Source organism: Oncorhynchus nerka, linkage group LG8 (genome assembly GCF_034236695.1).
Source record: "Oncorhynchus nerka isolate Pitt River linkage group LG8, Oner_Uvic_2.0, whole genome shotgun sequence".
NCBI lineage: Eukaryota > Metazoa > Chordata > Actinopteri > Salmoniformes > Salmonidae > Oncorhynchus > Oncorhynchus nerka.
This window is the reverse complement of record NC_088403.1, coordinates 45277683-45289282: the sequence shown is the minus strand read 5'-3', so window position 1 is coordinate 45289282 and position 11600 is coordinate 45277683. Positions and strand designations below refer to the sequence as shown.

The 11600-nt window shown below is 40.5% G+C and overlaps 1 non-coding gene across 1 annotated transcript; it reads right to left on the bottom strand.

The window, feature by feature from the left end:
- Positions 1-10650: 10650 nt before the first annotated feature.
- On the bottom strand, positions 10651-10724 carry trnan-guu (transfer RNA asparagine (anticodon GUU)). Its single transcript has one exon. It is a non-coding gene; the product is annotated as a tRNA-Asn (tRNA).
- Between the last annotated feature and the right edge of the window lie 876 nt (positions 10725-11600).

Here is an 11600-nt window from a genome sequence, read left to right as displayed (position 1 = left end):
ACGTGCATCAAAAGTGCAGCAACATTTTCAAGGAAGTAGACCTGTAGTTTTCTAATGTTTGTTAGCTTTTTGAATGGCCTTAAAAGGGCAAAATGTAGCGCAATGTTCGTCAGCGCAACATTATATTAAAAGGCATTTGGCAGGAGTAAATTCAGCCGCAATCACAAATATATTCTGATAAATATATATTTTAAACAACTGCATTTTCACAAATGTAATGTATAATCGCAAAGCCAATTCAAAATAATTAGGGGACTGACTCTGGAAGAATGATGAAGTGGCTAGTCACTTTCATGGCGTATAGGCGTACATATACACACAAACACACTGGACCAACATTGTCCTTCTCGCGAGATAAATATAAATGCTAAGGTTTTTCATACCTTAAGGGAAGATTTCGGCAGTACCTGTATGGTTAGTGAGAAAGTCCATATTGCAAATGTACGGTCCCTTACTAGACGTCCGAAATCGCTTGTAAAAAAAATGGACGGCGTCGGGCCGAGCGGCAGGGCCGGACCTACCAGGAAGTCATCAAATAAACTTTGTCGGACATTCGGTTTCCGTTTTACAAAAATAATAAGATTTAGGTCATTTTTCCGCCGTCCCGGAAATTCCCACAAGAGGGCATAAGCAATCATATTGCTATTGGACAAAACATCACGATTCACGACGGGGCCTTATCTCGAAAACTGTCAAGCGGGGCTGTCAAGCGGGGCGTCTCGTTGAACTCGGCACAGTCTGGAGACTATGGTGATGCCATTTTTTGTGTTGATTTCAGAATGCCATGGCGGTGCTCAAAGACACAGAGAGCAGGCAATGGCATAAACATAATCTCTAGGCCGTGCCGAGTTCAACGAGATATCCCGCTTGACCGTAGCTCGCTCGGTCTGAGCGCAGCGACCATGAGAAAAGTAGGCCCAAAATTAAGCCTGCCCCACCACGTCATTTGCTTTTGGGTGACAGTGAGAGAACCTTTAGGGTGAGAAGCACAATTTGACCTCAGGTACGTTCCTAAGGTCCTTCCGATCCGTGCAAGCCTAACCTTGACCGTGTGGCATTAACCCTTAATAGTTAAAAGAAGGTGTTTACTTCAAACAGTTTGCATTGACTTGTCTCCCCATAGGAATACATTGCCTGCACCCCTAAATTCAACCTGAAGTCTATATGGGTTATGAATGCCGTATGAACCTGTCTTTAGTAACAGTCCATCAGGGCAGTATGAGGTCTACCTGTGTTGATTCTAAGCTTCCTGGACCAACCGGAAGTGGTTAAAATCACCCTAAAAGTGTTTTTCCATACCCTGCCTGCAGTTTGATAGACATAGTGCATTCAACCCTGTGTAAATCAGTCAATTCTTAACGTAAGGACTTAAAACTCAGGATTCTGTAAAAGCATACCACAGTGAGGATATGTGTTGACTTATAGCTTCCTGTGCCAACCGGAAGTGCCTTAATTGGTGTCTCAGGGGCTGTTTCGAGGGGTTAAAAAAGTCAGATCTGTCCAAAACTTCATATGTGTGATTAGGCAACCCCCATGAACTGTAAATCAGTCATTTTTCCCATAAAATTTCAAAGGAAAACTAAATCACACAGACACACAACTTGGAAGGAGGGACGTATTGGGGTTTGTAGAGACAGACAGTGCCTCCAATAGTTAGCTTTGTTCGAGCTAAAAAAGAACCGTCAGACCTAGAGTTCGAAACTTTAGAAACCTGTTCTAGACCTCGGGTCGATAGTGCGTGGTGAGTTAGGTGGCTCTAGAAGGTTCTCGGACCGAGAAATAGCCTCGTACATTTGCAATGACTTCAATTCATTTTGACCATTACGAAAATGGCGACATTTAGAAATGTCTCAGAGACACAAGACTAGGTGCATTGAAACCGGCTCGGCCCATAGAGACGGACCCCAACGTTTCGGTCCGATAGCTCATTCAAGGACCCCATAGCAAGGCATTGAAAAAGTGGATTTTCAGCACCAATTAGGGTTTTACTGGGCGCCAAAGGACCTATCGAGCCGAAACTCGGGATTCGGGGTCGCCTCAGCTAGGCCTACACATAACATAAGAAATGGACCCGCAGCTAGAACGTAACTACGTGTTTTATGTTTTTTTATGGTTTGAACATAAGGCGTTGTGAATTTTGGGCCAGCTCTGAAGTATGTGATAGTTGGCTACTAAACGAGTTGGAAAAAGTGGGTTTAGTGTCAGTTTGTATCAGTTTGTTGTCAGAATGATATCTAATTGACTGATGGACGGTGACTTGCTGGTGACTCTTGTCCATTTGCAATATGTTTAAACAGTGAGGTACCATCACCAAAAGTGACATTCTGAAATCAACCCTAACGAGCCATTGAGATGAACCAGAATCACTGCCCAGCCATCCCGAGTTCATCGGGCCAGTCAATTTCACATTCCTGCAGGGTTTTTATAGCATGACAAATTTGTGATGGTACCTGCCCATTGAACCATATTGCAAATGCACAGTGACTTTGCAAAAGTGAGAAAACATAAACAAATGGACATGATGAAATCAACACAACGAGTGATGGAAAGGTACAACTATCACTGCTCGGCCACCCTGTGTTCATCAGGCCAGTCAATTTAGCATTTTTGAGCATGTCAAATTTCATATGGTAATTGTCCATTGAACCATATTGCAAATGCACGCGCACTTGCAATATGATTCTATAGTGAAAAACATCACCTAATGGACATGATGAAATCAACACAACGAGTGATGGAAATGTACAACTATCACTGCTCGGCCATCCTGTGTTCATCAGACCAGTCAATTTTGCATTCCTGCAGGATTTTTATAGCATGACAAAATCGTGATGGTACCTGCCCATTGAACCATATTGCAAATGCAGTGACTTTGCAAAAGTAAGAAAACATAAACAAATGGACATATAGAAATACCTTATTTTTATTTTTGGGTTCACAACAATGCACGTATTTGCAATTTTATTTTGAAATCAACCCTAACGAGCGATTGAGATGAACCAGAATCACAGCCAGTTGCATGACAAAATGCCCATTGAACCATATTGCAAATGCACAGTGACTTTGAAAACATAAACAAATGGACATATGAATCTTATTTTTATTTTTGGGTTACCAGTTGCACAAAACACCACAATATGAATGTAAAAAAACATTAATGATTCTGAAATCAACCCTAACGAGCGATTGAGATGAACCAGAATCACTGCCCAGCCATCCCGAGTTCATCGGGCCAGTCAATTTAGCATTTTTGAGCATGTCAAATTTCATATGGTAATTGTCCATTGAACCATATTGCAAATGCATGCGCACTTGCAATATGATTCTATAGTGAAAAACATCACCTAATGGACATGATGAAATCAACACAACGAGTGATGGAAATGTACAACTATCACTGCTCGGCCATCCTGTGTTCATCAGACCAGTCAATTTAACATTTTTGAGCATGTCAAATTTCATATGGCATTTGGCCCCAAAAAAAGTGAATTTTGACTTTGACTTTTGACTTCCTATGAAATCATATTGTAAATGGACAAATCATATTCCTTATGCACAAGTAAAAAGAAAAAAATATATATATGATATTAAAATACAACTAAAGTATGTTGATACAGTTCTTATACGTGTGTAATTGACACAAAATTTGAAAGAATTTCGAAAAACGGTCCAGAAAGCACTTTTTAAGGGTGTGGTGAAATTTTTACAAAATTTTGACATTTTTGACTTTTGACTTCCTTCCTGAAATCATATTGAAATTGGACAAAACATATTACTTATGCGGATGTAAAAAAAAAAAAAAAAAAAAAAAAATGATAATATAATTGGACAAAAGTGTATTCATACAGTTCTTACACATGTGTAATTGACAAAAAATTCGAAAGAATTTTGAAAAACGGTCCAGAAAGCACTTTTTTAAGGGTGTGTGAAGTTTTTCCCAAAATTTTGACATTTTTGACTTTTGACTTCGTATGAAATCATATTGAAAATGGACAAAACATATTCCTTATGCGCATGTAAAAAAAAAAAAATTATGATAATAAAATTGGACAAAAGTGTATTCATACAGTTCTTACACATGTGTAATTGACAAAAAAATCGAAAGAATTTCGAAAAACGGTCCAGAAAGCACTTTTTAAAGGGGTGATAAGTTTTTTACAAAAAAATCATTTTTTCAAAATGTTGCTTTTGGACGTTGACTTGGGTTACATATCAAATATGAAAAACCACGGTGGAGCGGATTCGCCACCTGTTGAATTTTTAGTGTTACAACTGGCAATAGCCATATGGCATTTGCAATATGCTTTGCATGAATCAACGCCAAATTGGGTGGTATTGGACAATGTGTATATGGTTTGGCCACTGCCAATATCTTGCCATTCATTTTTGTCCAATACAGGGGGTCTTTTACATGCCAGATTGACATCATTTACGTTGTCATACCAGCCAGATTAATAAGAATAAATTACATGTTCCTTGGAGAACACAGAATGATCAAGCTATTGAGTAACAGAAGATCAGAGACCATTGACAGGCATTTTACCAGTAGGTATCATAACTTGTCATCTTTCATGTTCAACAACACACCAATCACATGTGACAACAGGAAACACAGCAGGTCAAAAGCAAGCTTACTGTAAGGCCAGGAAGGTCTTCCATATCACTAGAAACAGAAAGACAGCATCCCTGGGTGGGCTCAAATCACCAACTTTTAAATGAACAGTCTAACGCACCAACCAATTGCACCACAGAGACTTGTGGTTATACTGACCCTCAGGAGGCCAAAGTCTCATGGAAGCTCACGCCAAGTCAGGAAGGGTCAGGTCACATCTCCACAATCTGAAAAATGTCATCCCTGGGTGGTGTCGAAGCACTAACCTTTAGATTGACAGTCAAACACGCTAACTGATTGCACTGGAGAGGCTTGTGTTGGCATTGACCATCAGCAGGGTAAAATAAGAGGAATCTCATTACAGGTTCAGGATGTCACATCCACATCATGGAGCACAACAAACTGAGAACTGTCGTCTCTGGGTGGGCTCGAAACACCAACCTTTAGATTAACAGGCTAACGCGCTAACCAATTGCGCCACAGAGACTTGTGGTGTAATTGACCCAAACGCTTGATGGCTGGCCATTCGTGCTCTCATCCAACTGAACATGGAGTTTACGAACCAACAACACTTTGTTCCAATGGTTGTGTTAACGTGCATCAAAAGTGCAGCAACATTTTCAAGGAAGTAGACCTGTAGTTTTCTAATGTTTGTTAGCTTTTTGAATGGCCTTAAAAGGGCAAAAATGTAGCGCAATGTTCGTCAGCGCAACATTATATTAAAAGGCATTTGGCAGGAGTAAATTCAGCCGCAATCACAAATATATTCTGATAAATATATATTTTAAACAACTGCATTTTCACAAATGTAATATATAATCGCCAAGCCCATTCAAATTTATTAGGGGACTGACTCCGGAAGAATGATGAAGTGGCTAGTCACTTTCATGGCGTATAGGCGTACATATACACACAAACACACTGGACCAACATTGTCCTTCTGAGAGATAAATATAAATGCTAAGGTTTTTCATGCCAGATTGACATCATTTACGTTGTCATACCAGCCAGATTAATAAGAATAAATTACATGTTCCTTGGAGAACACAGAATGATCAAGCTATTGAGTAACAGAAGATCAGAGACCATTGACAGGCATTTTACCAGTAGGTATCGTAACTTGTCATCTTTCATGTTCAACAACACACCAATCACATGTGACAACAGGAAACACAGCAGGTCAAAAGCAAGCTTACTGTAAGGCCAGGAAGGTCTTCCATATCACTAGAAACAGAAAGACAGCATCCCTGGGTGGGCTCAAATCACCAACTTTTAAATTAACAGTCTAACGCACCAACCAATTGCACCACAGAGACTTGTGGTTATACTGACCCTCAGGAGGCCAAAGTCTCATGGAAGCTCACGCCAAGTCAGGAAGGGTCAGTTCACATCTCCACAATCTGAAAAATGTCATCCCTGGGTGGTGTCGAAGCACTAACCTTTAGATTGACAGTCAAACACGCTAACTGATTGCACTGGAGAGGCTTGTGTTGGCATTGACCATCAGCAGGGTAAAATAAGAGGAATCTCCTTACAGGTTCAGGATGTCACATCCACATCATGGAGCACAACAAACTGAGAACTGTCGTCCCTGGGTGGACTCGAACCACCAACCTTTAGATTAACAGTCTAACATGCTAAACAGTTGCGCCACAGAGACTTGTGGTGTAATTGACCCTGACGCTTGATCGCTGGCCATTCGTGCTCTCATCCAACTGAACATGGAGTTTACGAAACAACAACACTTTGTTCCAATGGTTGTGTTAACGTGCATCAAAAGTGCAGCAACATTTTCAAGGAAGTAGACCTGTAGTTTTCTAATGTTTGTTAGCTTTTTGAATGGCCTTAAAAGGGCAAAAATGTAGCGCAATGTTCGTCAGCGCAACATTATATTAAAAGGCATTTGGCAGGAGTAAATTCAGCCGCAATCACAAATATATTCTGATAAATATATATTTTAAACAACTGCATTTTCACAAATGTAATGTATAATCGCAAAGCCAATTCAAAATAATTAGGGGACTGACTCTGGAAGAATGATGAAGTGGCTAGTCACTTTCATGGCGTATAGGCGTACATATACACACAAACACACTGGACCAACATTGTCCTTCTCTCAAAGAGATAAATATAAATGCTAAGGTTTTTCATACCTTAAGGGAAGATTTCGGCAGTACCTGTATGGTTAGTGAGAAAGTCCATATTGCAAATGTACGGTCCCTTACTAGACGTCCGAAATCGCTTGTAAAATCAGTGGACGGCGTCGGGCCGAGCGGCAGGGCCGGACCTACCAGGAAGTCATCAAATAAACTTTGTCGGACATTCGGTTTCCGTTTTACAAAAATAATAAGATTTAGGTCATTTTTCCGCCGTCCCGGAAATTCCCACAAGAGGGCATAAGCAATCATATTGCTATTGGACAAAACATCACGATTCACGACGGGGCCTTATCTCGAAAACTTCAAGCGGGGCTGTGTGACTAGGGCGTCTCGTTGAACTCGGCACAGTCTGGAGACTATGGTGATGCCATTTTTGTGTTGATTTCAGAATGCCATGGCGGTGCTCAAAGACACAGAGAGCAGGCAATGGCATAAACATAATCTCTAGGCCGTGCCGAGTTCAACGAGATATCCCGCTTGACCGTAGCTCGCTCGGTCTGAGCGCAGCGACCATGAGAAAAGTAGGCCCAAAATTAAGCCTGCCCCACCACGTCATTTGCTTTTGGGTGACAGTGAGAGAACCTTTAGGGTGAGAAGCACAATTTGACCTCAGGTACGTTCCTAAGGTCCTTCCGATCCGTGCAAGCCTAACCTTGACCGTGTGGCATTAACCCTTAATAGTTAAAAGAAGGTGTTTACTTCAAACAGTTTGCATTGACTTGTCTCCCCATAGGAATACATTGCCTGCACCCCTAAATTCAACCTGAAGTCTATATGGGTTATGAATGCCGTATGAACCTGTCTTTAGTAACAGTCCATCAGGGCAGTATGAGGTCTACCTGTGTTGATTCTAAGCTTCCTGGACCAACCGGAAGTGGTTAAAATCACCCTAAAAGTGTTTTTCCATACCCTGCCTGCAGTTTGATAGACATAGTGCATTCAACCCTGTGTAAATCAGTCAATTCTTAACGTAAGGACTTAAAACTCAGGATTCTGTAAAAGCATACCACAGTGAGGATATGTGTTGACTTATAGCTTCCTGTGCCAACCGGAAGTGCCTTAATTGGTGTCTCAGGGGCTGTTTCGAGGGGTTAAAAAAGTCAGATCTGTCCAAAACTTCATATGTGTGATTAGGCAACCCCATGAACTGTAAATCAGTCATTTTTCCCATAAAATTTCAAAGGAAAACTAAATCACACAGACACACAACTTGGAAGGAGGGACGTATTGGGGTTTGTAGAGACAGACAGTGCCTCCAATAGTTAGCTTTGTTCGAGCTAAAAAGAACCGTCAGACCTAGAGTTCGAAACTTTAGAAACCTGTTCTAGACCTCGGGTCGATAGTGCGTGGTGAGTTAGGTGGCTCTAGAAGGTTCTCGGACCGAGAAATAGCCTCGTACATTTGCAATGACTTCAATTCATTTTGACCATTACGAAAATGGCGACATTTAGAAATGTCTCAGAGACACAAGACTAGGTGCATTGAAACCGGCTCGGCCCATAGAGACGGACCCCAACGTTTCGGTCCGATAGCTCATTCAAGGACCCCATAGCAAGGCATTGAAAAAAGTGGATTTTCAGCACCAATTAGGGTTTTACTCGGGCACCGAAGGACCTATCGAGCCGAAACTCGGGATTCGGGGTCGCCTCAGCTAGGCCTACACATAACATAAGAAATGGACCCGCAGCTAGAACGTAACTACGTGTTTTATGTTTTTTTTATGGTTTGAACATAAGGCGTTGTGAATTTTGGGCCAGCTCTGAAGTATGTGATAGTTGGCTACTAAACGAGTTGGAAAAAGTGGGTTTAGTGTCAGTTTGTATCAGTTTGTTGTCAGAATGATATCTAATTGACTGATGGACGGTGACTTGCTGGTGACTCTTGTCCATTTGCAATATGTTTAAACAGTGAGGTACCATCACCAAAAGTGACATTCTGAAATCAACCCTAACGAGCCATTGAGATGAACCAGAATCACTGCCCAGCCATCCCGAGTTCATCGGGCCAGTCAATTTCACATTCCTGCAGGATTTTTGAGCATGACAAATTCCTGATGGTACCTGCCCATTGAACCATATTGCAAATGCACAGTGACTTTGCAAAAGTAAGAAAACATAAACAAATGGACATATAGAAATCACCTTATTTTTATTTTTGGGTTACCAGTTGCACAACAATGCATTTGCAATATGATTCTATAAAAAACATCACCTAATGGACATTCTGAAATCAACCCTAACGAGCCATTGAGATGAACCAGAATCACTGCCCAGCCATCCCGAGTTCATCGGGCCAGTCAATTTAGCATTTTTGAGCATGTCAAATTTCATATGGTAATTGTCCATTGAACCATATTGCAAATGCATGCGCACTTGCAATATGATTCTATAGTGAAAAACATCACCTAATGGACATGATGAAATCAACACAACGAGTGATGGAAATGTACAACTATCACTGCTCGGCCATCCTGTGTTCATCAGACCAGTCAATTTAACATTTTTGAGCATGTCAAATTTCATATGGCATTTGGCCCCAAAAAAGTGAATTTTGACTTTGACTTTTGACTTCCTATGAAATCATATTGTAAATGGACAAATCATATTCCTTATGCACAAGTAAAAAAAAAAAAATATATATGATATTAAAATACAACTAAAGTATGTTGATACAGTTCTTATACGTGTGTAATTGACACAAAATTTGAAAGAATTTTGAAAAACATTTTTGACTTTTGTCCAGAAAGCACTTTTTAAGGGTGTGTGAAGTTTTTACAAAATTTTGACATTTTTGACTTTTGACTTTTTTTCCTATGAAATCATATTGAAAATGGACAAAACATATTCCTTATGCGCATGTAAAAAAAAAAAAATTATGATAATAAAATTGGACAAAAGTGTATTCATACAGTTCTTACACATGTGTAATTGACAAAAAAAATCGTAAAAAAGAATTTCTGAAAAACGGTCCAGAAAGCACTTTTTAAAGGGGTGATAAGTTTTTACAAAAAATCATTTTTTCAAAATTTTGCTTTTGGACGTTGACTTGGGTTACATATCAAATATGAAAAACCACGGTGGAGCGGATTCGCCACCTGTTGAATTTTTAGTGTTACAACTGGCAATAGCCATATGGCATTTGCAATATGCTTTGCATGAATCAACGCCAAATTGGGTGGTATTGGACAATGTGTATATGGTTTGGCCACTGCCAATATCTTGCCATTCATTTTTGTCCAATACAGGGGGGTCTTCCCCTACATGCCAGATTGACATCATTTACGTTGTCATACCAGCCAGATTAATAAGAATAAATGACATGTTCCTTGGAGAACACAGAATGATCAAGCTATTGAGTAACAGAAGATCAGAGACCATTGACAGGCATTTTACCAGTAGGTATCATTGTCATAACTTGTCATCTTTCATGTTCAACAACACACCAATCACATGTGACAACAGGAAACACAGCAGGTCAAAAGCAAGCTTACTGTAAGGCCAGGAAGGTCTTCCATATCACTAGAAACAGAAAGACAGCATCCCTGGGTGGGCTCAAATCACCAACTTTTAAATTAACAGTCTAACGCACCAACCAATTGCACCACAGAGACTTGTGGTTATACTGACCCTCAGGAGGCCAAAGTCTCATGGAAGCTCACGCCAAGTCAGGAAGGGTCAGTTCACATCTCCACAATCTGAAAAATGTCATCCCTGGGTGGTGTCGAAGCACTAACCTTTAGATTGACAGTCAAACACGCTAACTGATTGCACTGGAGAGGCTTGTGTTGGCATTGACCATCAGCAGGGTAAAATAAGAGGAATCTCTTACAGGTTCAGGATGTCACATCCACATCATGGAGCACAACAAACTGAGAACTGTCGTCCCTGGGTGGGCTCGAACCACCAACCTTTAGATTAACAGTCTAACGCGCTAACCAATTGCGCCACAGAGACTTGTGGTGTAATTGACCCTGACGCTTGATCGCTGGCCATTCGTGCTCTCATCCAACTGAACATGGAGTTTGAAACAACAACACTTTGTTCCAATGGTTGTGTTAACGTGCATCAAAAGTGCAGCAACATTTTCAAGGAAGTAGACCTGTAGTTTTCTAATGTTTGTTAGCTTTTTGAATGGCCTTAAAAGGGCAAAAATGTAGCGCAATGTTCGTCAGCGCAACATTATATTAAAAGGCATTTGGCAGGAGTAAATTCAGCCGCAATCACAAATATATTCTGATAAATATATATTTTAAACAACTGCATTTTCACAAATGTAATATATAATCGCCAAGCCCATTCAAAATTATTAGGGGACTGACTCCGGAAGAATGATGAAGTGGCTAGTCACTTTCATGGCGTATAGGCGTACATATACACACAAACACACTGGACCAACATTGTCCTTCTCGAGATAAATATAAATGCTAAGGTTTTTCATGCCAGATTGACATCATTTACGTTGTCATACCAGCCAGATTAATAAGAATAAATTACATGTTCCTTGGAGAACACAGAATGATCAAGCTATTGAGTAACAGAAGATCAGAGACCATTGACAGGCATTTTACCAGTAGGTATCGTAACTTGTCATCTTTCATGTTCAACAACACACCAATCACATGTGACAACAGGAAACACAGCAGGTCAAAAGCAAGCTTACTGTAAGGCCAGGAAGGTCTTCCATATCACTAGAAACAGAAAGACAGCATCCCTGGGTGGGCTCAAATCACCAACTTTTAAATTAACAGTCTAACGCACCAACCAATTGCACCACAGAGACTTGTGGTTATACTGACCCTCAGGAGGCCAAAGTCTCATGGAAGCTCACGC